This window comes from Prionailurus bengalensis, chromosome B2 (genome assembly GCF_016509475.1).
Source record: "Prionailurus bengalensis isolate Pbe53 chromosome B2, Fcat_Pben_1.1_paternal_pri, whole genome shotgun sequence".
NCBI lineage: Eukaryota > Metazoa > Chordata > Mammalia > Carnivora > Felidae > Prionailurus > Prionailurus bengalensis.
The window spans coordinates 35,963,255-35,987,003 of NC_057349.1; the positions used below are offsets into that span (position 1 = coordinate 35,963,255).

At 38.2% G+C, this 23,749-nt stretch overlaps 1 protein-coding gene, 1 long non-coding RNA gene and 1 pseudogene across 6 annotated transcripts in view; 1 reads left to right on the forward strand and 2 right to left on the reverse strand.

Annotated features, from left to right (window-relative positions):
- ZFAND3 (zinc finger AN1-type containing 3) overlaps window positions 1-23,749 on the forward strand; it is a 327,707-nt gene that overhangs the window by 113,161 nt on the left and 190,797 nt on the right. The gene's annotated exons all lie outside the window — the stretch shown is intronic.
- On the reverse strand, window positions 4,265-4,612 carry LOC122489468 (annotated as a pseudogene).
- On the reverse strand, window positions 14,007-15,569 carry LOC122489470. The gene is made up of 2 exons (XR_006298921.1): window positions 14,648-15,569; window positions 14,007-14,581 (listed from the first exon to the last, which is right to left on the reverse strand). It is a non-coding gene; the product is annotated as an uncharacterized LOC122489470 (long non-coding RNA).

Here is a 23,749-nt window from a genome sequence, read left to right on the forward strand (position 1 = left end):
ACGCGGGGCTCTAAGTCACAAACCATGAGATCATGACCTGAGCCAAAGTCGGTGGCTCAACTGACTGAGCCACCCAGGAGGCCCCCCCCCCCCAATTTTTTTTTTTAACATTTATACATTTTTTGAGAGACAGAGAGTGACAGTGTGAGCAGGGGAAGGACAGAGAGAGAGGGAGACACAGAATCCAAAGCAGGCTCCAGGCTCTGAGCTGTCAGCACAGAGCCTAAACGTCGGGCTCGACTCAAGCTGTAAGATCATGACCTGAGCTGAAGTCGGATGCTTAACCAACTGAGTCACCCAGGCGCCCTCAAAAAGTAATACTTTTAATAAAAAGCAGAAACAAACTCAAATACAGAGAACAAACTGGTGATTGTCAGAGGGGAGAGGGTAGGGATATAGGCAAAATGAATAAAGGGGAGTGGGAGGTACAGGCTTCCAGGTATGTAATGAGTAAGTCACAAGGATGAAAAGTACAGCATAGGGAATGTAGTCAGTGATATTACCATAGCATTGTATGGTGACAGTTTGTAGCTACATTTATGATGAGTATAGGTATAACTTGTCTAATCACTGAGGCTTATACCTGAAACTAATGTAACATTGTGTGTCAACTATAATAAGAAAGTAAAAAGAATACTTTGTAAAAAGTTTATTTTGAGAGAGAGTGCATGCGTGCAAGTGGGGGAGGGGGGGGAAGAGACAGAGAATCCCATGGAGGCTCCACACAGTCAGTGCAGAGCCCGATGTGGGGCTCCATCTCATGAACTGTGAGGTCATGACCCAAGCAGAAACCAAGAGTTGGACCTTAACTGACTGAGCCACCCAAAAGAATAGTTTTAATGCATTACTATGTCAATTTACAGAAAGGGACAAGAATAGAAGAACTAACGCATAAGGGATGTCTTGTCAGTTGAAGATGAATTAAAATTATAGATAAAACATTTCTTAAATTGTAAGTAATGGTGAAGTTAAGTTTTTGAAAATTCATTTCGGTGTGACTTTTCACATACGTGTATTTCTTAGTGGGAAGATAGTTAAGCTAAGTTTATTTTTGTTTCATGGTTACTTGTGTACTGTGCCTCGATACTGATAAAGAATATTGCAATGAATAAAATAATACCTGTCATATAAGAAGCATAGTTTATTTATTTATTTTTTAATGTTTTATTTATTTTTGAGACAGAGAGAGACGGAGCATGAACAGGGGAGGGGCAGAGAGAGAGGGAGACACAGAATCCGAAGCAGGCTCCAGGCTCTGAGCTGTCAGCACAGAGCCCGACGCGGGGCTCGAACTCACGAACCGTGAGATCATGACCTGAGCCAAAGTCGGATGCTCAACCGACTGAGCCACCCAGGTGCCCCTAAGAAGCATAGTTTAATATGACTCTGGAGCTAGGTGCGTACTTTATTTTGTGGGAGTCAGTTTTCAGGTACCTATTCAAATGAGTAATCTTAGACGCCAGTTTATGATACTTAACTTTGGAGAAAATATTGTTATAATTAATATATTTTTGTTACAGGTTTTGTCGGCTGGGAGAAAACTGTTCTGTACAGTACTTTCATTTTCACTTTTATTATTTCTTGATTTTGTCATATAGTTACTGTTTTAAATTCAAAATGGACTTTGGGGAGGCTTTAAGTGATTGAAATAGCCTAAGTATTCAAGCAGGATTTCATTTTCCTCATTGTTGCTTACTTTGTATCCAATTTGGAAATTATCAGGCTTGTTCGTTGCTGTCAAATTTTCTACCTAAATCAAAAATTATTATTGAATAATAAAGTTACCTAATTTATACTCTTAACATGCCATTAGTTTGGGATTTTTGTTTTCCCTTTCAAAAATAACAGGGACATTAATTAAATGCCGATTGAGAAGACTACAAAGCAGTATATGTAGTGTTCTGTTTTTAATTAGACTACATTTAATTTATTTTTACTGAAGTATAGTTGACACCGATGTTACATTAGTTTCAGGTGTGCAACACAGTGATTCAGCAAGTCTGTATGTTAAGCTCTGCTCACCACAAGTGTAGCTACCATTTGTCACCATGCGACACTATTACTGTATCACTGACTGTATTTCCTATGTTGTACTTTTCACCTTCATAACTTATTCTGTACCTGGAAGCCTATACCTCCCACTTTCCTTCACTCATTTTGTCCATACCCCTGCTTTTCCTTCTGGCAACCACCAGTTTGTTGTCTGTATATATGGCTCTGTTTCTGCTTTTTTGTTCATTTGTTTCGCTCTTTAGATTCCACATATAAGTGAAATCATAGTGTTTTGTCTTTTACTGATGATTTTTTTTGAAGAAAACACACAAAATTATGTATATATTTATATAATAACATGACATGTTTATGTTTATGGCTGGGACAGTTGAGGAAACTATACATGGATGTTTTGCGTTTTCCCCTTCCCACACAGACTTTATACTAAGGAAGACAGCATGAGGAAACGGAGCAAGAAACACAAAAAATTATATACAAGTGACAGTCAAGGAGTCTGGGGCCCAGGGAATCCAGGGATCCTGCTCTCTATTCCTTCTTCACCAGCTTTCTCCTATCCAATCTGATAGCTTGAAAAGTGAATGGCCAGTCAGGAAGAAGCATACACACCCGCTATCACCCCACACATGTATCAACAGGTTCATGGTCATTCTCATCGGGCCCAATGTTTGATATATCTGATTTTGTGAGGTGAGAGGACGAGAGAGGATTACAAATCTTACCCTCTTGAATGGTTAGTTCTCACTCCTGCCATCCTAATTAGCAGTAGGATTCAGGCCAGACTAGTGATACATAGAATGAAGGTGCTGGCCACCTGCACCCCTCTTTTCCACTTGCTCATGAATTCACATTGCTGCTTCTCCTCATCCCATAGGAGTCAAGGAGTCAAGTTACTGAGCTCTAGGAAGGCAGAGATTTCTCAATGTCCCCTTTCTCTCTCCTGGACCACCTGACCCCCCTCCCCTTCTTCCAAGGTGAATCATCTCCTAGGGACCTGCTGCTCCAGCCCTGCCATAATACCAAAGCCCAGAGGCTTGCTCAATGTGTCCCGTTTCTTCTGATCTCCTTAACAATACACCTGGCATCTGATTACATCGGAAATGTGGGACTCCACCACACGTGTGTGACTAAGCATGTGTCCTCAGGCCCACAGGTTGGCTGCCAGAGCAACTTTTTAGCAGTAAAGGCCAGGAAACTGGGCGAGGGCAAGATGCTTCTAGAAGCTGGCTTCTTAGAACTTTTTCCTTGATGCTGAAAACCATGATATTTATGAGGCCCTCTTGCTCCAATATATAGCCCCCAAGTCTCAACTTTTTCTCTCCCCATTTAGTCTTCAGATGGTTCCCATCTGTAGGCTCACCCACAGGCTTTCCTCACTTAGTTTTACCATGAATGGCATGGTTTGTTTTTTTTCAGCTGGCAGTTATACAATTTTGAAATTAGAATCAGTCTTATCTATATTCAACTCTTTTACAAATGAGGAAATAGAAACCCATAGAGGTTAAATGACTTTACCAAGGTTACACATCAGTTTTGCGAAGATGCAGTGCAGCTGGAACCCAGATATCTTGACTCTACACCTAGTGCTCTTTCCACTGTCCCATGATATTTTCAAAAGCACATGCTAGAAGAGAAAGAAAGTGCCCGTTTCATGTAAATGATGCAGGGAAAACTGTAAGAGACACTCAGTAAGGGAGGTTAGGTGGGCATTGTAGTTTTAGGCAAGCAAATGAGTTTTTCTTTTTGAGGATTCTCTAAACCTGCCATAATGGGAATATGAAGCAATAGCAGCCTAAGAGGAAAAAAAACAAAAACAAAACATGTAGAAGCAGAGAAAACAGATATTATTCAGTCTGCCTTTCCCAGCATTGTCAGGTTGGCCTCCAGATGTAAACCTACCATATTATTCTCAAGGCTTAGCCTAACCAGTTTTGGGATATTCTCTTCCAAAAGGAGAAATCACATCTTCCCAGGTTCTCATACAGAGAAAAAAGAGCATTTACAGCATTATGCAATCCTAGTCTCTCATTTCTGGCCCTTGCTTGGGCTCAGTGAGGGTGTGAAAATCTCAATTTAACCAAAGAAATGAACTCAGAGCCCCCTTTCAACCCACATCATCTTCTCAGCAGCTCCTATGGGAATTAGGGTCATTTCTGGCTCGCAAGTTGAGATCTAACCAGGCACTCATTCCACTCCAGCCTATGATATATTAAAAGTTCAGTGGGTGAGGAAGAAGAGAGAAGGGGAGCTGAGGTTACCCTACAAGCTTGCTGGTGATGAGTGAGGACTTTCTCTGGGGCAAATCCTGTGGGGTGGGAATGTGATTACCAGTCACCAGGTTCTTGTCTGGTCCTGCACTTGGCAACTGCTTATTCTTCCTCTTGTCTTTGGCCATGTTGTGGTCTCTTGAGTCAGAGTACTTTTGCCCTTTCTGGAGTCTCTCCATGAAGTTGGAGCCATCTGGCTTTTGTCTTATGGGATATTTGGCCTTTAGCTTTGCCTCCTTTCCTCTCTCAGGGAGAATACCTCCTTTCTCCTGTGTGTCCTGCTTCTCGTCACCAGTCTCTTGTGCAGGGTTCTCCTCTTCTTATTTCTGGGACATGGTGGGACCAGGACTGGCGTATAGAGGGTTTGGGAAGTCAACCAGAGAAAGGAAGGGGGAGGGAAAATGGGGACATCCTGTGCTACTTCTTTGGCTCCTTTCACTAGGGTTGCTCAGTCAGAATGGTGGCCCTTGCCACTGTCTTACTTATTTCATTTAGCAACTTACCTTCTAGATCTACCCATGTTTCACAGATGGCAAGATCTTATTCCTTTTTTTTTTTAATGTTGATTTATTTTTGAGAGAGAAAGAGAGTATGAGTGGGGGAGGGGAAGAGAGAGAAGGAGACACAGAATCTGAAGCAGGCTCCAGGCTCTGAGCTGTCAGCACAGAGCCGGATGCGGGGCTCGAACCCATGAACAGTGAGATCATGACCTGAGCCGAGGTTGGATGCTTAACTGACTGAGCCACCCAGGTGCTCCAAGATCTTGTTTTTTTTGTTTTGTTTTGTTTTGTTTGTTTGTTTGTTTGTTTGTTTGTTTTTTATGGCTGAGTAATATTCCATTGTGTGTTTGTACCATATCTTCCTTATCCATTCATCTATTGCCAGACATTTAGGATGCTACTACATCTTGGGTATTGTAAATAATGCTGCAATAAAGATAGGGCTGCGTATATCTTTTTGAATTAGTATTTTAGTTTTCTTTAGGTAAATACCCATAACTACACATAATTTTTATGGTTGCATGGGATAAAGCTGGAAGAAGGTACACGAAAAGTTTAATTTTGGTAGTCTCAGAGTAGGCGTATTGGGGGAATTTTAATTTTAATTTTGTTTGTACGTTCAGACTTTTATTAATTGTAAATAACATACAGATTTTTAAAAAGTGAAGCGCGTTTCTACTTATGTCTGACACATTCTGGAAGTGGTTAATTTCTTTCTGAGATGAGAGGAACATAAATTGGCTGTAGTTGCAGCAAAGAGAATCTAAAGGTTGGCATTTGAATTGATACAGCAGTGCTAGGTATAGGGTGGAAGGGTAGATAAGCCAAAATGCAAACATTTCTCTTCAAAGTGACTTGTTTTCCATGGTTATTTCCAGAACAGGGCAATAAATTGCTGTTTCATGGCAAGTAAATTAAAACATTTCCTTATGAACCTGCAATTCTTACTTTTTGGAGTTGCACTCTAATCTCCTCTCTGCTTCCATTCTGTTTTAGAAGTTCAAAGTATAAGTGGCTTGATACCAGTCACTTTTGGAAGGGAAGAAGAATTGTAGGTTACAGCTGAATTTTGAGGATCTGCAGTAAGAGGAACAGAGTAAATCTGAAAATTTTAAGCACTTCTTGTTATGCATGTTTTCTTTTAGAAATTATGGGAACTACCCATCGCTAAAATGGTATAAAACAAACTACCCTCTCCAGTGAGTCATTTTATAGCATGGTGGGGCTGGGGCAAGATACTAGAATTTGTATGCTTGTCATATCTTGATTTTTCAAATCACCTTTCCCAGAAGAAATGCAGCTGCTGCTCTTAAAATGAAGCATTTGAATAGGGTGGTTCTGTCTTTGTAATTGACTTACTGTTGAATGCTCTGATTTCTTAAAAACTGAGTTTTTATTTATTTATTTTTTTTTTTAATTTTTTTTTTTAACGTTTATTTATTTTTGAGACAGAGAGAGACAGAGCATGAACAGGGGAGGGGCAGAGAGAGAGGGAGACACAGAATCGGAATCAGGCTCCAGGCTCTGAGCCGTCAGCCCAGAGCCCGACGTGGGGCTCGAACTCGCGGACCGCGAGATCATGACCTGAGCCGAAGTCGGAGGCTTAATCGACTGAGCCACCCAGGCGCCCCTTAAAAACTGAGTTTTTAAAGAAAGATTTCTCAAGTATAACAAACACATAGGTCATGCACTAGTTAAAAAGAGACAATTTAGCTCACTGAATTTTCCCAACCAGTAGGTGTCCATTGGTGAGTATCTGGTGTGAGTGTCTGAAGTTAGAAAATAATATAATAAACATCCATAACCCAAACCAGAACTAACAAATACTGACATTTTTTTGTCCTTTTTGTTTGTTTTATATTGTATTTTAAACTTAGTTTTTCTTCTACCTCAGTCATCCTTTTTTCATCACACAGAGAATCACTATTGTTATTTTTGTATTTATACTTTTTATTATGAGTGGGTATTTATATAAACAATATATGATTCTGTTTTAAAAATGTGTAAATGGCTAGTGGTATGTTGCACTGGTCATTCTACAACTTATATTTTTTAATAATGATTTTAAAAACCAATCATGTTGATACATGTTGCTCTAGTTCATTTTAACTGTTATAATATTATTATAATCAGTATCCTGATTTACATGAAATAGAGTTTAAAGTGTTTATGACAGTGAAACTAATGATACCCCTTTGTACTCTTCAAAGTGTCCCAGTTGGTTGATAAATTATAGGTCGCCTTCATTATACCATGCCCCAATTGATCTAGTCCCCTGTTAATGGACATATTCTTTTCAGTTACTCTCTTTATATCACAGTTGCAACCTTATGTTTTCTCTATTTTTAAAAACTTGTTTGAATGTGTTGACTATTTCTGTGTTAGAAACCATATTCTCTGTGGTATAGCTTCCTTGGTCTCAAATGAAAGCAAGACACAGGGCAGCAGGTCCTTACACTGATTAGCAAAGCTGAACTCTGGAAGCACTCTCTGACCTCTTGGTGGATAGCCGTTTGCTGTCTCACTAGTGAGCATTCTTTTCTTTTTACTTTTTTATTAAAAAATTGTTTTTAATGTTTATTTATTTTTGTGAGAGACAGAGAGAGAGAGAGAGAGAGAGAGCATGAGCAGGGGAGGGGCAGAGAGAGAGGGAGACACAGAATCCGAAGCAGGCTCCAGGCTCTGAGCTGTCAGCACAGAGCCTGACGCGGGGCTCGAACCCACGAACTGTGAAATCATGACCTGAGTCGAAGTCGGGCTCTCAACCAACTGAGCCACACAGGTGCCCTTCACTAGTGAGCATTCTTAAATTGTGTGATTAATTATTATGCTAGTCATGATAAGTGAAGCAGTGTGTTGAAGATATGTTGTCATGGAAATTATGTCAAAAATAATTGTTGCATTTGTAATGAAAAAATTCTCAGTGCTATAAGTAGCAGAAAGGTAGCTTTTAGGCCTAATGTACAAAAATCATCATGGTGTGTCAGTAGTTTAGGAAAAATAAAAGAAAGTTAATGGTCATTGGGGTTTTAAGATAGTTTGGCTCTGTCGTTTGGCTTTCTTTCTGTTTTTAAAAAATTTTTTTAAACATTTATTCATTTTTTGAGAGAGAGACAGAGACAGACAGACAGAGTGTGAGTTGGGGAGGGGCAGAGAGAGTGAGGGAAGGGAGCATAGATCTGAAGCCGGCTCCAGGCTCTGAGCTGTCAGCACAGAGCCCGATGTGGGGCTCCAACTCATGGACCGTGAGATTATGACCTGACCCGAAGCCGACTGAGCCACCCAGGCGCCCTCGTTTGGCTTTATTTCTGTCCACATGTTGGTCTACAGCTGTATTCTTCATAATGGTGCATCGTATTATCCATTGAGGCATAAAGAAATGTTAGAATTTCTACTTCTATACTTTTATCATCCCATATATATGTTGTTGATTTTTATAATGTGCATATTTTTATTGGTGTTAGTTTCCTAGGGCAGCCATAGCAAATCACTATAAACTGGGTGGCTTAAAACAACAGTTCTAGAGGCCAGAAGTCTGAAATCAAGGTGTTGTCAGCCATCAGACTTGGTTCCTTCTGGAGGCTCAGAGAGGAAATGCATTCCATGCCTCTCCTTGCTTCTGGTGCCTGCCAGCAATTCTTGGCATTCCTTGGCAGCTTATATACACAGTACTCCAGTGTCTGCCTTCATCTTCACATGGCCTTCTCTCGTGTGTCTCCGTTGTTTGGATTTAGTGTCCCCGCTTATGTAGGATGATTTTATTTTGAAATTCTTAATTACATTTGCAAAGGTCTTTTTAACAAATAAGATTATAGGTTTGGGAATGTGTGTGTGTGTGTACACACACACACACACACACACACACACACACACATACATACATGATTTAGTGCCCCCACTATAAAATACATAAAAGTGTGTGTGTGTGTGTGCGTGTGCGTGTGTGTGTATACACACACAAGACTTTTTTTGGTGAGGGATGTGAGAAGGGGTCACATCATTCAGTTCACTGCAGGAATATATAATTGTGTGTATACACACACACACACACACACACACACACACACGTAGAAGGTGGGTGCTCAAATTTTATACTGATGGTATACCCCTATCAAAGAAGCTTGGAGATCCCTAGTTCTGAGATCGCTTGGGTTAGATGTGGTTGGTATCTTCGTGTAATAAGGCAACAACCATTGATGACATAAAAAGCTGTATAGAAGTTAACTGCTAACATTTCCTGTGTTTCATGTTCTCAGTAGTCTGTGCAGACTAAATGATCAGGTAGGTTTATGGGCTTCCTTTTAGGCCTGACAGGGATATGGATAGCTGTCAGATAGACTCAGGAAAGTACCATGAAACTCTATTTGTGCTTCAGTGATCTTGACTCCTCTGTGCTACAGATACTTAGAGTAATTCTTGATCTCACTGTTTCTTTGGCCTTGAATGACAGGGTTATGATGAGGTTGCTTTTTGATGCTTCCTGGCTAAAGCCCACAAGCATTTAATCCTTAGTCCACAGTAGGGATGGTGGGTACAGTGATTAGGCATTACTTGCAAGCCATTAATGTGTAACTAAAATATGATTTTTAATAATACAGAATTCTCTATCATTTAAAAGCCCCACTGCTCAGTTGGTCCTTAGTGTGTGATGTAGAACTCACTGTATGTTAACAGGTGTTTTGTTTTGTTTTGTTTTGTTTTAGTTTATTTATTTTGAGAGAGAGTGGAAGAGAGAATCCCAGGCAGGCTCTTGTGCTAACAGCTAACATCCCCAGATGCAGGATTCAAACTCATGAACTGTGAGATCATGACCTGAGCTGAAACCAAGAGTTGGACACTTAACTGACTGAGCCCCCCAGGCACCCCTATATGTTAACAGTCTTAATTATTACAAAAGGTCTGTTTTAAATTTCTTTAAAAATTTTTTAAAATATTTATTTTTGAAAGAGAGAGAGAAAGAGAGTGAGCGGGAGAGGGGCAGAGAGAGGAGACACAGAATCTGAAGCAGGCTCCAGGCTCTGAGCTGTCAGCCCAGAGTCCGACGTGGGGGTCAAACTCGTGAATCATGAGATCATGACCTGAGCCAAAGTTGGATGCATAACCAGCTGAGCCAACCAGGTGCCCCTGTTTTAGATTTTTAAATTACTTTTAGACTAAATACTGGATGTAGAGAAGAAAAAGATACCTTAACCCAAGGCTTCTGGTTTGGAGAAAAATAACAAGAGTACATATTAAAAGGGAATGCTTAAAAAAAAAGATACATAAAATAAAAGCATAAGAATTACTGTTGGTGAAATAAGAGGGAGAAAGGGCACAGGCAATTATAAAATCCTGAGATGAAGTAATTGCAGCAATAACTAAGATTTCTGTAGCCTTTTTATATTATAAAGCCATTTTGCACAATATTATCTGATTTGATCCTCAAAACTTTGGTGATTTTATCTCCATATTACAGATAAGGAAACTGTAGCTTAAATGGATTAAATAATGTTCCCAAGATTAACTAAATTTTAATATTTATTTTTGGAGAGAGAGACCAATTATGAGTGGGGGAGGGGCAGAGAGTGAGGGAGACACAGAATCTGAAGCAGGCTCCAGGCTCTGAGCTGTCAGCACAGAGCCTGACATGGGGCTTGAACTCACGAACTGTGAGATCATGACTTGAGCCTAAGTCGGATGCTTGACTGAGCCACCCAGGTGCTTTAAATTTTAAAGCAAGGAACTGAGATTTGATTACAGGTATTTAGACACTTAATTATAAGCTTCACCCACTGTTAAATTTTGTTAGGAGTGAAGGTAGTAGGTTTACATGGGATTGTACTGTAAAGACCCTGTGAAGATATAGCAGTAGCATTGTTTTGCATTTGTGTGTAAGTTAAGGGTATATACACTTTTCCTGTTCTCTTCTAGTTCAGTTGCAGTTTGTCTTTAAATCTCTAGGGAAGATCAGAGAAATAGTGCCGGAAGCTTCACTGAGTATCTAATTTGGGAAAAGGTGTGCATGTGTGGCGAGAAGGGGGGTGAGTTGTCTACTGCATTTTCTGTTTTGGTGGCGGGATCTTCATTTTGTAACATCTTTCTTTTTCTTGTTCTTATAACTTTTAGCTCATTAACCTTGCTCTCTAAGCTGCATAGTGAAGCACCATTTCTAATTTAGTCTCCTGTGTTTAGCTTCTCAGAAGATTTTTTAAAAAATGTTTGGAGGTGTGATTTAATTGCAGGGCTGTTTGCACGTTGTCAGTGTGAAAGCAAAGATGAGTTTCATATTTAGTGCATCCTGCAGGTTTCATTTGTTAAAACCTTCTTGGTATTCCCATTGTCTCAAACGTGTGCATAATAGTGAAAAGAAAAAAGTCTTGTTTTGTTGTATCCATATTTAGCAATTTGGTTGAGTTATGGAAAAGCCTGTCCTCTGCCTATGTATTTGCTCATTTGGAAACCTTGTATAGTTTATAGAGACACTAGTGATTTGTTCCTCGGCCTCCCTGTGGGTTTTGTTCCATATTACAATCTAATTCCACCTCCCTGTCCCATATTCCGGTGCCGTTAATTTGTACATTTCGATGCAGTTTGTTTCATCGTGTGTTTTTGTAATCCAAACTGAATGTAACGAGCTATGTGCTTTAGGGACCTGGCTTTGCCTTGCCAATTAGAACAAAGTGGTTACTGAGAAAGAGTGTGTTTTAAATAAAACATGGCACCTCTGAGTAGGACTGACACTCATTTGGGAGTAAAAGAGATGGTTTTAACTCTTTGACTAAAAAGAAGAGTCATTACTAAAGATCAGCACTTTTTGGGGGAAAGAAGGGTAAAGATTTACCTCCACAAAATACGGTTTTATAAATTTCCTCATAGATTAAATAAATTTAAAACATTGTCATTTGATACTTTTTTTCTTAATGTTTGAGACATGCATTAGCAAAACTCTCTAAATTCCTGAGTAATTATCTAGTGCCTGCTGCAGTTTCTGAAGTTTGAACTGTTCATGTTGAGGAAGGTGAGGGCATATAAAACCATAGGTATGTTATTAGCCTCTTTATTTTTCTAATATGTGAAGCCAAATTTTCAATATAGTAGATACTTGAAAGATACTTGAAAATGATGAGAGAAGTATAAGATTTTGCCACAGTGTGTGGATATTATTTTATTTTCATATGATAATAGAATTTTGAGCCATCAGTGACTTAAAACTATTTAGAATTTTAGTAGCACTTTCATCAGACATTTCAAATTTAAATTGAACTCAGGAACCCTGAGCTCATGACCTGGGCCCAAGTCAGACACTTAACCTCCTGAGCCACACCCAGGCGCTTCTACTTTTATCAAACATTTAAAGGACAGATGTCTTTGCATAGATCTTCATAGGCAGACAGTTTACTTATTCACAGCATAGGGAGACACCACATGTGAGTTGGTTCCAGTATTGTATTTGTATCTATACTACAGTTGATAGAGTTCCGGTTTTAGTTGAAATGCCAAATAAACTCTAGAACTCAACAATGATACAAGTAAAGCATGATGTTGCTTGTGTTTTCTTGATTTCCATAGGACTTACTATGAAGTAGACAGTAGGATTTTGTCAAAAGCTTTGAAATAAAGACAGCAAGAAGAAAGTTGTATAAAGACTTGGTAATGACTTTAGAAACATTATAACATTTATTAACCTATATAAGCAAGAGAGAACAAGAGGAGTACATTTCTGTGAAACAATTAAAAAGTATGTAGGTGTGCCCTGTTGAAAAAAGCTGTTTCTGGAAAAATGAGCTGTGTACCAGAGGAAGCTAGCTAGTTTATTTGGACTAAATTAAATGAAACCTATGCATTTCTATCACTGTCCTATGAAAGTCTTGCAAACTATATTGATGGTTTGAGGAGACAGTCATAATATTATTAAATGTCCCATACCTCAGTTTGGAAGATTAACACCCATATGGATAATATTTTAAGTTCAAACAGTTTTCTGAGTAAAGATAATTAAGGCTTAAATCTGCTGCTATCTTCTCCTTAACATTCTAATCTATGGCTGAACAAGCCAAGAAGAACTTTGAAAATATTCAACATCTTCAGAAATCACTGAATTTGCCAGTTTTGCACAGAGTGACAATGGTGTTTTCTTTGACTCATATGGTTTAAGATCTAGCAGCTGTTAATTTCCATACTTGAATCAAAAATTAATGTCAAGGGGCGCCTAGGTGGCTCAGTCGGTTGAGCGCCCGACTTCAGCTCAGGTCACGATCTCGCGGTCCGCGAGTTCGAGCCCTGCATCGGGCTCTGGGCTGATGGCTCAGAGCCTGGAGCTTGCTTCCGATTCTGTGTCTCCCTCTCTCTCTGCCCCTCCCCCGTTCATGCTGTGTCTCTCTCTGTCTCAAAAATAAATAAACGTTAAAAAAAAAAATTAATGTCAAAAAGCCTCTTTGAAAAAGTTTTTAAGCACAGGTCCTAACCTTCTAATGGTAGTCAAAAGCTAAATTAGATTGTTCATTTCTTCTATGTGCATTCAGTTACTCAGTGTACATTGTGTTTTGTAACATTGTTTTTAGGAAGTCTAGAAGTGTTGAATGCCATTAATTGTGGTATTAGGAGATGGTAATCATAGGATATTTGGAAGGAATCTTAGAGCTTTTCTAACACTGATGCTTATTCCAAATGTCTGCTGAATTAGTGAGTTTCAAGTTAAGTGATGTGGTAGGGGTAAACTGGCTTGTTTTTTTTTTTCATCTTTCATGTCTGTCTTTCATAATTCCCTTTCTCTTCCAATGTAACTATGCTATGTTAGTAATCTTGAAGTTGGGACTAGAAAGCAATCTATAACAAAGTGGCAATAACACTTATTTATGGGTACTCCTAAGACATCCTATGTGTTTTTCTGTTTACTATCTGTTCATTCATTTGCTGATTAAGTTTTGCAGTTTCTTAAGTTTATTCATTGTTCTGTAGAGTTGGTATACAGTTGACAACCTTATATAATTTATTTCAAAGTTTATTTATTTTGATGGGGGGAAAGGGACTGAGAGAGGGAGAGAGAAGATCCCAAAGAGGCTCTGCCTGACTTGGGCCTCTGTTTCACAAACTGTGAGATCATGCATGACATGAGTCGAAATCAGGAGTTGGACACTGAACCGACTGAGCCACTCAGCTGCCTCTTTTCTAAAGATACATTGATTACAACTTTTTTTTCCTAAAATTTTTCTCAAATAAGAGGCTTGCATTATATGTGAGGTTTTATTCCCATATAGCAATTATGGAATTAGTAAAATGTCTTAAAATGTTTTCTACATCGTTAGTGCCTTAAAGAAATCCCCCTGAATGTGACCAAAAGTTTTTTTTATTATAATCCCCCACCATTTTTCAACCCAAGATAAAAAGTTTCATGTCCCACGATATATGCTGTTTGGGAATGGATTTTTTTTATGGTGTCCTTCTATCGAGTAGTCTGGTTGTATAACATACCACAAACAGACAAAATTCTCTCAAAAAGTTTAAAAGGCCCTGAAGGAGGAGGGGCTTAAAAAAGAGGAGAGAAAAAACTTTGTATGCTTCCCTCAGACTATAATTTGTCTTTATTGAAGGGAAGGTCAAAAGCAATAAATTCATTTTTCTTTGGGTATGAGTGAAGTCTTGTGTTTTATCTCCAGTGGGTGGCACACAGAGATGGTGCCACTTGTACCTTATGTAGCAATTTAAAAACTTAGATACTTAATATTTTGGCTATCGAGAGGTTTCATAAAACTATATAGCATATAGAAAAATAGCAAGTGAATCAGATAATTTTGGACAATGGGACATTTTGCATTGGAACATCATCTTCTGCCTATGAAGAAATCTATGTTTTGCTACAACATAGATTGCAACCATAAGAGACTATAAGACTCTTATAGTCTTATGTTAGAAGTGGTAATCACTTGGGGCGCCTGGGTGGCTCAGTCAGTTGGGCGTCTGACTTCAGCTCAGGTCATGATCTCATGGTCCATGGGTTCGAGCCCTGTGTCAGGCTCTGTGCTGACAGCTTTGGATTCTGTGTCTCCCTCTCTCTCTCTGCCCCTCCCCTGCTCAAGCTCTGTCTCTGTCTCTCTCAAAAATAAATAAACATTAAAAAAAAAATTTAGAAGTGGTAATCACTTAACTCTTGGGCATACCAAGTGGAATAGTCTTCATAAAGGAAAAATGAATGTCTTGCCTAAAACACTTTTTTATATAGTTTTTTATATAGTTGTTATAGAAAATACCTGACTTTGTTTTAAGTGGACATTTTTTCTTTTTTAGTGTTAATATTCCAAACCTATGAAAAGCACAGCTCTTGCTTAAATGCTTGTCAGGCATCTGGATACTTGAGGCACTACTGGTAATCAGTCCTTATTATTTATTAAAATTTTCTGGGTGACTCTAGTTGCATCATAAAATTCACAAAACCAGCCTCACCCTAATATCAGAGTGATGTTTTTGATATCTCAAAGAGCTGGTGTAATTTGTCTCTTTAGTGTCTCCATTGAAAGACTTTTTGGGACCTCTTTTTGAGTTTTAGATGGAAATAAATGCAGGTATTCAGGGCAGAGATTTAAAGAGAATGGAGGGGAATGTAAAGGTACACAATAAGCTTGTTTTTTAAAACTGGAGCCAGGAGAACCTTTTCAAAGTATATTGTAAAGGTCAAGTTTCATGTATTTCCTCTTTGAGCTCTGTGTGACTGAATGGAGGCTATTTCGCTTCTGATTTATAAGATATTTACCATGACTCAGTATTTTGTGAACACCCAACATTGTTAGTGCTTTTGTCTTTTGTGTGACCCCACCCTTAAAATAGAAAGCAGAGACCCAGTCTGCATTCACAGAGGCCCTTCCTTATAGACCTTTGCTGCACAATACAAAAGAGCACTAACCTTAGAGGAAAAGGAATTGTTTGGATTTTTCAAAAACAAAAGTAGGTTTTTTTCCCCCTTCCTTTGTGTACGTTATAAAGTACCAAGATATCCTTTTTCAGTAGTTTAAAATTGTGACATATTCTTTTTATTCTTTTGTGCCTTGATCATGGTTAAGGGAGATGGAAACAACTTTTCTTAACTGGTATCTCTTAAATTCACTGGCGCTTTAATTTCTTACAGCATTATCAAGGAATTGTTTTTCACTGCTTTGGAGACGAATTTTAAAAAGTTTTGCTACAACATAGATTGCAACCATAATTGCTAAGAGAAATAAGCCAGCATCAAAAGGACAATAAACTATGGTGCCATTTATTTAGAGTACCCAGAGTGGTCAAATTCATAAAGACAAAAAAGTAGAATGGTGGTTGCCAGGCGCTGGAGGGAAGGGAGAATGGGGGAAGTTCTGGAGATGGATGGTGGGGATAGTTGCACAAGGGTGTGAATGTACATAATGCTACTGAAGTGTTACTTAAAAATGGTTGAAATGGTAAATTTAATGTTATGTGTATTTTACCATAGTTAAAAGTAGTGATTAAGAGTTACAGGTCTTAAAGAAATATTTAATCTTGGAGTTTGACTACAATTTTGTCCTCCACATTTGCCAAGAATCCACCTCTGTTCAGATTTCTTTTAAAAATCTGTTATTAATGGGAGGTTAAGTGAGAATATTCCTTCTTGTTCTGTGCAGCCAATAAATTAGTCCTCTTCATTAGAGGAGAATAAAAACTAAAAATATGTATGGAAGTAATAAATTAAAATGAAAAATCAACAGTTTTTTTCCTCTGCTTATTATTTGTTTAAATGATGCCATGACAAGTATTGTGTATGTAATTATCAAAGAAAAGTTGTAGTGGCTTTGACTTTGAGCAAGTGGTGTAACCTGGAGTATCAGTTAACTCATTTGTCTAATGGGAGTCATTATACCTCCTTCCTCACTAGGAATCAAATGAGATAATGTAGATGAAATGTCTTTTAAAAGTATTTCCTGGGGTGGTTGGGTGGCTCAGTTGGTAAAGTGTCCGACTTTGGCTCAGGTCATGATCTTACAGTTTGTGAGTTCGAGCCCTATGTCAGGCTCTGTGCTGACAGCTCAGAGCCTGCTTCAGATTCTGTGTCCCCCTCTCTGCTTCTTCCCTGCTCATGCTCTGTCTCTCTCTCTCAAAAATAAATAAACATTAAAATTTTTTTTTAAGTATTTCTTTGTCAAAGTACTGTACTACATGCATATTGTTGAAATAGTTAAATTACTACAGGTAGCAAAATGCTCCTCCTTTTTTCCCTCCTCCCTCCAGTTTTTCCCAGAAGCAACTACTTTAAATTCTTTCTGCTGTTTCTTCTAAATTCATACTCTTCATATTTATGCTCCTACTTGATTTGTCACTTTTACACATTTTTTACTTTTTGTTACGATGTATAAAATGTTTGTATTCTTTTTTTTTTTTAATTTTTTTTCAACGTTTATTTATTTATTTTTTTTTTTTTTTTAATTTTTTTTTTCAACGTTTATTTATTTTTGGGACAGAGAGAGACACAGCATGAACGGGGGAGGGGCAGAGAGAGAGGGAGACACAGAATCGGAAACAGGCTCCAGGCTCTGAGCCATCAGCCCAGAGCCCGACGCGGGGCTCGAACTCACAGACCGCGAGATCATGACCTGGCTGAAGTCGGACGCTTAACCGACTGCGCCACCCAGGCGCCCCTCAACGTTTATTTTTGGGACAGAGAGAGACAGAGCATGAACAGGGGAGGGACAGAGAGAGAGGGAGACACAGAATCGGAAACAGGCTCCAGGCTCTGAGCTATCAGCCCAGAGCCTGACGCGGGGCTCGAACTCATGGACCGCGAGATCGTGACCTGGCTGAAGTCGGACGCTCAACCGACTGCGCCACCCAGGCGCCCCTAAAATGTTTGTATTCTTATACTATCCTGTACTATCCTTCCTGCAAATATATTTGTAGTGCAATTTTTGGTTAAATAATTATTGAGTATTTATGTTATGGGTATATAAATATTATGATCTTTGGGGCCTTTTAGTGTATAATGGTGTTTCATATTTCCTTTATTTTTTCCTTCTTTGGGTATTTTCCAGAGATATTTATATTATTCCTATTTTAATTTTATTGTATCGGGAAAATATATTTTGTATGATTTCAGTCCTTTTATACTTAATGAGACTTGTTTTGTGGCTCCAAATATTATCTGTCTTGGTAAATGTTTTGTTTGCACCTAAAAAGAATGCACATCTGCTGGGTTTTTTTTTTATTCTTAATTTTTAAAATTTATTTTTAATTTTTAAATTTACTTCTAAGATTTTTAAATTTCATTTAAAAATTTTTTATTTTAATTTTTTAAAATTTATTTTGAGAGAGAGAGAGAGAGGCAGGTGGGAAAGTGCAGAGCGAGAGAATCCCAAGCAGACTCTGCACTGTCCCCGCAGACCCCAGTGCAGGGCTAGAACTTAGGAACTGTGAGATCAGGACCTCAGCTGAAACCAAGAGTCAGATGCTTAACTGACTTTGTCACCTAGGCGCCCTCAATTTGCTGATGTTGTGTGGTGTGTTCTCTAAATGTCAGGTCAAGTTGATTGATATTGTTGTTCAAGTCTGTGTCTTTGCTGATATTTGGCCTACTTGTTCTATCAGTTACTGAGAGAGGGTTATTGAAATATCTGACTATAAATGTGGATTTTTCTGTTGTTTTTCTTATAGTTCTATCATGGGTTGCTTTGTGGGTTTTGAAGCTATGTGAAATGCATAGATGTGTAGGATTTTTTCGTATTTATGAATTGATCGCTTTATCATTTTGAAATGAGTATATTCTAGATGTAGTTATTCTGAAGTCTACTTTGTGATTAATTTAGCTACTTTCTGTAGCTTAGTGTAAGCATGATACATCTTTTTCCATTCTTTACTTTTATTCTATCTGTCTTTATATTTAAATGCATTTCTTGTAGGAAGTATATAGTTGGGGATGTCTCTCTTTCAATCTGTTTAGACAATCTCTATCTTTTAATTTGGGGTGTTTAGACCATTTACATTTAGTGTAATTATTAGTATGTTAGGTTTAAATCTATCATATTTAATGTGAATTAAATATTATTTTGATATATGTTTCCTATTTATGCCATTTATTATTTTTTCCTGCTTTCTTTTGGATTAATTGAACATTTTTAATGATACTATTGTATGTTTTTTGTTGATTTACTTTTGTTTTAGTGCTTACTTTAGTGTGTGTCATACACATTTTTAACTTCTCATAATCTGTGTTCGTGTTTATGTACTAGATTACTTCACATGCAGTATAAAAACCTTGTAATAGTGTGCTTTTCTTCCTTCCCTACCTTTGTGCTGCTGTCATACATTTTACTTTTGCATGTTTTGTAAAATTTTTACTGCATTATTACTATTTTTATTTCAATAGTTGTATTTTAAACAGAATTAAGAAAAATCTTATGTTTATCAGTGTAATAACTTACTGCTACTTTTGACATTCTTTTATATAGATCCATATTTCCATATGGTATCACTTTCATTCTGTCCAAAGGATGTACTTTAATATTACTGGCGATGAATTCTTCTGTTTTTGTAACTTTGAAAAAGTCTTTATTAAAAATTTTTTTTGAATGTTTATTTACTTTTGAGAGAGAACGTGCGAGCAGGTGACGGGCAGAGAGAGAGGGAGACACAGAATCTGAAGCAGGCTCCAGGATCCGAGCTGTCAGCACAGCACAGAACCTGATGTGGGGCTCAAACCCACAAACCATAAGATCATGACCTGAGTCAAAGTCAGATGCCCAACCGACTGAGCCACCCAGGCACCCTGAAAAAGTCTTTAGTTTTTGTTTTAAAGATATTTTCATTGAGTGTAGAATTCTAGGTTGCCTTTTTTCTTTTAAAGACAGTGGTCTTGTTACATTGTTTGTGATGAAAAATCTGTGGGTCTCAGTTCCTCCATAATAACAGTTGACCCTTGAGCAACACAGATTTGAACTGCATGGGTCCACTTATATGCCAGTTTTTTATTTAAAAAAATTTTTTTTTTTACATTTATTTATTTTTGAGACAGAGACAGAGCATGAACAGGGGAGGGTCAGAGAGAGAGGGAGACACAGAATCTGAAACAGGCTCCAGGCTCTGAGCAGTCAGCACAGAGCCCAACGCGGGGCTCGAACTCACGGACCGCGAGATCGTGACCTGAGCTGAAGTCGGACGCTTAACCAACTGAGCCACCCAGGCGCCCCTATGCCAGTTTTTTATAGTGCAGAACTGTAAATGTATTTTCTCTTACTTATGAGTTCTTAATAGCATTTTCTTTTCTCTAGTTTAAGTCATTGTACGAATATAGTATATAGTATATACATATATATATAGTATAACATACAAAGTATGTGTTAATAGACTGTATGCTATTGTTAAGTCTTCTGGTCAACAGTAAGCTATTAGTAAGGTTTTTGAGGAGGCAGAAGTTATGCATGGATATTTGACTGTGTGTGGGGGGGTTGGTGTTTTGAACCCCCCTGTTGTTCAAGGGTCAACTGTGTAGCTTATAAGTGAGAGCTTGAACTCTGGGGTCAGATAGCCTCTGGGTTTATTTCTCATCTCTGCCACTTAACTCTGGGGGAAGTTACTGGTTAGACCTGTGCAGCAAATACGGTAAAGCCCCAGATCTGGATGGTAATGTGGGAATAGAGATCAAGGAGTAAATTCTAAATTATGTCGGGATAAAAGAATGTGGGAATCCTTGTTGAGATTCATATGTAGAAAAAGAGGAAAAGATAAATATGTATGTAAATGCACTGAACAGAATAGGAAAATCTTGTGTTTTGCGTGTTTGTATTTGGGGGAGGGGAGTGTCAATGACTTTGATTTTGGACTAAATTTGAGGTAATGAAGGGACTGCATATTTTCTATAAGCAGTTCAGAAATTGGAAATGTGTGAAAGGTCTAAAGTCTGTTTTGAGAAGCTGCCATATTAAGATGAGGTTCTCGTATACAGCTACTGTTCACTAAATATTTGAAAGACAGAATAATAGAGTTGAAGGTTATTGTGCTCAGCTTATAGGTCTCAAACTTGAACATGCACCTGGAAGGGCCTTTAAGACACATATTGCAGGGCCCCACCCTCCAGAGTTTCTGGTTTAGTGGGCATGGTGTGGGGCTGGAGTGGTTTGCATGTCTGACTGATTACCGTGTCATGCTGCTACTGCTGCTGGTTTGGAGATCACACTTTGACAACCACTAACTTAGTGGAGTGAACAAAGGGATGCTTTGATTCTTAGTGGAGGAAGATGAAAGGAAATAAATCACAGAGGTCATAGCAGTAAGTGACCACCAGACACTGGATGACACTTGTGATACAGATTATAGAAAGGATTAAGTGGTATCAAGTGAGGTAGAGAGAGAAAAATGAGTAATGACTGTCAAATTGAATGACAGTGTATATGTGACTTTAGCAATGTTTATTCTTTTGTAGTCACATACTTCTGAAAATTTGATGAGAACTGTGGATTCAGTTCTCAGGAGAAGGTACATGTCTTCATAGTTTGGCACACATTTTTTAGCAGGTTCATAAATTTCATTGAGACCACCCACATCCTAGTGAAGAATTTGGATTTAGAGTGGTCTCATTAAGAGTGGTAGATGTGGAAGTGAGATTATAAAATAGAAAAAGTGAGAAGGTAGGAGGAAGTGATTACGGATATGGACAGTTGGTTCTTCATGATTACGAGTATTGTTGGGAGTGGACTGATGATTGTGGAATTTCCCATCATAGAGGTCCTTAAAATAAACCTGTGATAGTCTGCACAACTTTCTGAATTTTAGGGGTACTATGAAACAAAATGTATTCATTTCAAGAAAATGAAATGGCCCATGGCTTTCATGACTTCCTTTCCTGGCCACTTGTTCTTTTGCTGCCTTTCTATTCCAGAGAGGTCAGAACAGTTTACTGTGTTTGGGTGATTCAGTCCTAACAGTCTTTCAGTGACATATTAAGCAAGTTTCCCCTCTATTAGGAAAAACACAAGTTGTCTGTTATCCTGGAAGATTATGAATTATTTTCCTTTCAGTTGACAATTCTAGTAGAAATATTTCATTGCATCTTATATCCTTGATCAAATGCTCGGGATTTAACATCAAAAGTTTTTTCATTGAGTTCTAACTCTCCTTTTATTTGTTGTGTGACCTTGGGCAAATGACATCAATTTTTCTGAGTCTCCATTTGCTCTTTTGCTTGATGAGCGTGGTGATAACCTGTCCTGCAGGGAATTTTAAGGATCAAATAAATCTGCAAGGTACTTAGTAAACTATAAACCTTTATACATGTAACTTTTTAATTAGACACAGTAGTAATAAAACATTGATAAAAATGCTAATGTCTAGATTTGGTTTTTATTCAAGCAGAATATTTGTAGTATCTTGAAACTAGAGGGTGGTGTGGAAGAATTGTTGCATAGATTTAAAATAAACACATAAGGAACTGAAAACTCCTGGGGCACCTGGATGGCTCAGCAGGTTAAGTGTTCTACTCTTGATTTCTGCTCAAGTCATCATCTCACCATTTCTTTTTCTTTTTCTTTTTCTTTTTAACGTTTATTTATTTTTGAGACAGAGAGAGACAGAGCATGAACAGGGGAGGGGCAGAGAGAGGGGGAGATACAGAATCCGAAACAGGCTCCAGGCTCCGAGCTGTCAGCACAGAGCCTGATGTGGGGCTCGAACTCAGAGACCGTGAGATCATGACCTGAGCCGAAGTCGGACGCTTAACCGACCAAGCCACCCAGGTGCCCCATAATCTCACCATTTCTGAGTGCAGAGCCTGCTTGGGATTCTCTCCCCCTCTCTCTGCTTCTCTCTCTTTCTCTCTCTCTCTCTCTCTCTCTCTCAAAATGAATAAACATTAAAAAAAACATAACTCGTAAGACATTGAAGACACATAACTGAAAAGATATCCTATTTTCATTAATTGAAAGAATCTTGTTCAAATGTTCCTACTACCCAAAACGGGCTACAGATTGAGTGCAATCCCTGTCAAAGTTCCAGTGGCATTTTTCACATTAAAAAAAATCTAAAATTTGTGTGGAATCACAGAAGACCCCCAAATAGCCAAAGCAGTCTTGAGAAAGAACAAAGCTGGAGACATCACAATTCCTGATTTCAAACTACGTTACAAAACTGTAATAATCAAAACAGTATCGTAACAGCATACAAACAGCCACAGTAGACTAAAGGAAAGGAATAGTGTGTTCAGAAATAAACTCATGCACATACAGTCAACTAATCTTTGCAAGTGTGCCAAGAATATACAATAAGAAAAGGATAGTCTCTTCAGTAAATGGTTTTGGTAAAATTGGAGAGCCACATGCAAATTTCACACCATACACAAAAATTAACTCAAAATAGATTATAGAGTTAACTATAAGACCTGAAACTTTACAACTCCTAGAAGAAAACATAGGGAACAAGCTCCTAGACATGGGTCTTGGCAGTGGTTTTTTTGGATATGACACCAAGAGCACAGGCAACAAAAGCAAAAATAAACAAGTGTGACTATGTTAAACTAAAATGTTCTGCATAACAAAAGAAACCATCAGTAAAAGGGCAGTCTATGAAATGGGAAAAAAAATATTTGCAAACCATATCTCTGATAAGGTGGTAATATCCAAAGTGTGTAAGGAACTCCTATAACCCAGTAGCAGAAAGAACCAAACTAAAAACAGGCAAACGTTTTTCCAAAGAAAACATACAAATGGCCAACAGGTATTTGAAAAGGTACTCAGTATCACTAATCATCAGGTCAGTGCTAATCAAAATCACAATGAGATATCACCTCCTACCTGTCAGATTGGCTGTTATCAAAAAGACAGAATAAAATGAGTGTTAGTGAAGATGTGGAGGAAAAGGAACCCTTGTACAGTGTTGGTGGGAATGTGAATTTTACAGTTAAATAATGGGAGATACTCAGGAGGTTCCTTAAAAGATTTAAAAAAGAACTACATATGGTCCAGCTTTTTCACTACTGGGTATGTATCCAAAGGACATAAATCAGTGCCTGAG